The following is a 5,001-nucleotide window of genomic DNA, read 5'->3' as shown; positions in this document are numbered from 1 at the left end:
CTAAGTGAGCGTGTGGTTGTTTCCCTGGTCTCAAGTAGTTTCTTCATGCATACGCACTGCTCAGTCCCCTGCTGAATACTTAAGAGGAAATCCTCAGCCAGTCTCCAGAGTTCCAATTGTCTTCTCTCCAATGCTATGTCCTATAGATTCTAGCCATATAGGTCTCCCAATTTAGGGATTCTTCTGGGTCTTGCCTGCATTTTCCCTCGCTGTGTCATAGCCTATAAACTAACTTAAGGCAGTAAACTGGGGCAATGTAGAGCTCATTTCATTTGTTTCTTGTCTCTCCAGGATAATTGTCCTTTATTGCCTGATACCCAGTATTTTGAAAACTGTAGTTTCATCAGCTTGTGTTTTTATTTTTGTTGTTTTAGTTGTTTCAGGCAGGCGAATAAATCTGGTCCTTGTTATTCTCTCAGCCAGAAGCAGAGTTGCCTTCAGGTTTTAATTTACTTTGAAAATCTTTTGCTAGCAGGATAATAAAGTTGAAAAACAATTTTATTTTCCAACTCAGTCTGCTGCTCTGGCCCCTTTATGTTCTTCTTAATTCTGCTTGCAAACTGAATAGCTTTTACTTTAGCTTATCTCTCTTTTCTAGTCCTCTACTATATACCACAAGGCCCAGCCAGCTGTTAATTTCAACATTTTGCATGGAGATCTCCTTATCAATCAAAAGTTCTTTTAAGAGTGTTTTCCATCCTCCATGCTAACATAGACTACAGTTTTGGAAATTGGTGTGTGTGTGTGTGTGTGAGTGTGTGCGTGCGCACGCACTCCATTATAGCAGTTTCCTAACTAATTTACCAACCTTTGTTTTAATGCCTTGTTTCAAAGCCAATGACACACATTTCAGTTTTTTATTAGGACAGAGTCCCATTTGTAGATATCAATTTCCTTATCATTTAGTTCTTGATACATTATAAGCTGCCCCTAAATTTTCATGTCTTAAAACAATAATCGCTTTTTTGGACATAACTTTGTACATCAGCAATCTGGGCTAGGTTCAGCTGATCAGTTCTGGCCTGGATCAGGCTCAGGTAAACTCAGTTGTACTCACTCATGCATCTCCAGCTAGCTGGTGGGTTAGCTCAGTCTGGTTACTTAAAGGAGAATTCAGTCAGGATGATTGAGCTTGCTCCAGAAGCCCGTTTAGTTGGAAATGGTTCTGAAGTATTAAAACCTGTGTTTTCCTCATTGGGTTAATTAATCAATTTATACTGAACATAATTTTTGTTATGTTCATGTTTAAATCTACTATATTATTATTGACTTCTTAAAATTATTATTCCATTTCTCCTTCCATAAATTAGAAATCATATATTATTGAGCTATATCCACAGTCCTTTTTGAGACAAGAGTCTCACTAAGTTGCAAAGAATGAACTTGAACTTGTGATCCTCCTGCCTTAGCTTCCCAAGTCGCTGGAATTACAAGTGTGTGCCACCCACCGCACCCAACATTATAACATGTATTCTTTTTTTTTCTGGTCACCAGGGATTGAACTCAGGGGCACTCAACCACTGAGCTACATCCCCAGTCTGATTTTGAATTTTATTTAGAGACAGGGTCTCACTGAGTTGCTTAACGCCTCATAGTTGCTGAGGCTGGTCTTTGAACTCGGGATCCTCCTGCCTCAGCCTTCTGAGTCGCTGGGATTACAGGCATGTGCCACTGTGCCTGGCTTAACATGTATTCTTTATTTATCAAAATCTAATATTAATTGTTGCTTTGACTCTGTTTCTGGATAATGAACTGATTTTAGAGCACTTTAATTCCATTTTTTTTGTCTTGAACTTATATACTATTGTTATCATTTAGTCATTGAATATTTTAGCTCCTATATGAGGTTTATTTATATTTTATTTATATTTATATTTATTCATTTATATTTTACCCATACATTTACCACTTTGATGCACTTCATTCCTTCAAGCACTTCTGGGTTTCCAAATAGGGTCAGATTAGCATACCCAAATAGAGGTGGTGGGTGAAGGTCCCAAGAAGGATCAGAAATGCCTTGCAAGGTAGCTACCTCAGGGGAGGCCATTACGGGTCCTTCAGGCAAAGGGGAAGAGCAATTCCTCAGGCAGAGGTAGAAGGGCTGCTTCTCCTGGAAAATAAAATGTACATTAGAACCTGCCCATAGGATCTCATCTAAATTTTTGGGATGCCATTCCTTCCCAATGAATGATTCCTCACTGTTTAACAAAAAAAAAAAAAAAAAAAAAAAAAAAAAAGAGTGTTGTCAGCCTTTTTTCTGTTGCTATAACAGAAAACCACAGACTGAGTAACTAATAAACAATAGAAATATACTTGCCTCACAGTTCTGGAGGCTGGGAAGTCCAACATCTGGCAAGGGCCTTTCTGCTGCACCAAATGTGGTGGAAGGGCAAGCAAACACACATGAAACAGACAGGAAAATTGGGCCAAACTCATCCTTGTTATCAGTAACCCTCCCAGGATAACAGTATTAATTCATTCATGATGGCAGAACCCTCATGACTTAATCACCCCTTAAAGATGCTATCTTTTAACACTTGTAACATTGTTACAATGGAAATTAAATTTCAACTTGATTTTTGGAAGGAACAGTCAACCATAGCTGTGACCTTATGAGGTTGTTAATTTGTGTTCAACCAATCCCAGGATTAGACTTTGGGTTTGGCCTTCAGAAATCTCAGCCCTATGGCTATAGGAGATGAGCTTTTTTTTTTTTTTTTTCCCCAAATCCTTTCTGAAGACCTTAAGCTGAGAATTTAAAGTCCTGTACTTCTCTAATTTCTTCAGCAAGCAACCAATCAATCCTCCTATACTTAGTTTAACAAAGATGTTCTAAGATAGCAAATATTTGGTCTTCCAGAGTCTTGACTTGTATAAGTGCTTGATTGAAGGTGATAATTTAACTTTTGCTGCTTCATGGGATGGACTACAAGTATTCCTCTTCATCATTGGGAAGGTTATTGGTGACTTTAAATCTAATCAGACTAGGGACCTAATGCCAGAAAACCCAGGACAAACACTCATTCTTAAGACTTTTGTTGTTCTGGAATCACTTTCAGTACCAAATTCTGTACCAGTCAGGGTTCAACCAGGGTAGAACCAGTAATAAATATACAGTCATGTGCTGCATAACTACATTCTGGTCAATGACAGACTGCCTGTATGATGGTGGTCCCATAAGATTATCTTGCCTAGTGACACAGTAGCTGTCTTAGGTTTGTTTAGTTATGTTCTATGGTGTTCACACCATGATGAAACTACCTAGTGATGCTTTTTTCAGAACATATCCCTGTCATTAAGTGACACACAACTTTGTGTATACATACCGATTCTATGTGTGTGTGTGTGCACAAGCGGGAGTTAATTAAGCTGTCTCTATAAGGCTATTGTCTCCATATTTGATGCTAGAGCTTGAAGTTCAGAGAGCAGGTAATCAGGAAGATAACAGGCTGAAACCCACACACATAAGCTGGCACCCCACAAAAAGGTACTGAAGCTTTCCATTCTTATTGCCTCTGACCTTGGTGATGGGGAGTCCTGCAGAATCCAGAGCTCTACATCAAGAAGTTAAAACACACATTCACAGCTCAGAAATCAAAGAAGCTAACAGAGGATTCAGGGAAATAAAGAGCAATTGCAGGCCTAACTGCAACTTTATGCCAATAAGATGTCAGTAGATCAGTAACAGCATGTGCAAAGTACAAAATGGCTACTACTTCCAATCTCTCAAGAATTTTCCTTGTGGCCCGCCCTAACCGAAACATCTAAGCAAGGGAATTCTGAGAAAGGAAGTTCAAGGTAACCAAATTGATCCATTACAAAGCCATTACATTCTTCAATGCTTAAATGTCTCTTCAGATTCTTTAATTGAGTTAGCTTTACTAAATTATGTTTTTCCTACGGAAATAGTCCATTCACTTGATTTAAAAAATTATTGGCATCACATAGAACCTCATAAATATTTATAATTTTTGTTTTTATATAAGTTAAGAAATTTTAATTTAAAAATTTTTTAAATTAAAAAATTATTGGCATAAAGTTATCCACAGAATTCTTATGAAATTCCTTTTAGCATTTTATGATAGATCTACAGTTTTATTCCTTTTTCACTCATTCATTAATATGATTATCTTTATATTGGGTTTTTTGTTTCTTTTAATTTTTTTGTTTTAATTAGTTATACATGACAGAAGAATGAATTTATGCATTTTGATATATCATACATAGATGGGATATAATTTCTTCTTTATCTGAGTGTACATGTTGTAGAATCACATTGGTCATGCAGTCATAAAGTAATAATGTCTTTTGTTCTACTATCCTTTCTATCCCCACGTTCCCTCCCCTCCTATGTTGGGTTTTAGTTTAATTGCATTATGATCAGAGAAGGTAATATCTTTGTTATTGATTGGTATTTAAGTTTTGTGCTCAATTTTTATATATGTTCCATATGGGCTTGAAAATAATGTATATTCTTTTTTTTTCAGGCATTATAAAAATGTTTATTTATATTGATTTATTTTTGTGTTTTAGACTTTCTTTTTTTAATTTTTTTTATTAATTTTTATTGTAGGTTGTTCAAAACATTACATAGTTCTTGATATATTATATTTCACACTTTGATTCAAGTGGGATATGAACTCCCATTTTTACCCTGTATACAGATTGCAGAATCACATCAGTTGCACAACCATTGATTTACATATTGCCATTCTGGTGTCTGTTGTATTCTGCTGCCTTTCCTATCCTCTACTATCCCCCCTCCCCCATCCCCTCCCCTCTTCTCTCTCTACCCCCTCTACTGTAATTCATTTCTCCCCCCTTATATTTTTCCTCCTTTCCCCTCACTTCCTCTTGTATGTAATTTTGTATACCCCTGAGGGTCTCCTTCCATTTACATGCAATTTCCCTTCTCTCTCCCTTTCCCTCCCACCTCTCATCCCTGTTTAATGTTAATCTTCTTCTCATGCTCTTCGTCCCTACTCTGTTCTTAGTTACTCT

Source organism: Callospermophilus lateralis, chromosome X (genome assembly GCF_048772815.1).
Source record: "Callospermophilus lateralis isolate mCalLat2 chromosome X, mCalLat2.hap1, whole genome shotgun sequence".
In the NCBI taxonomy this organism is placed as follows: Eukaryota; Metazoa; Chordata; class Mammalia; order Rodentia; family Sciuridae; genus Callospermophilus; species Callospermophilus lateralis.
This window is presented reverse-complemented; position numbering follows the sequence as displayed.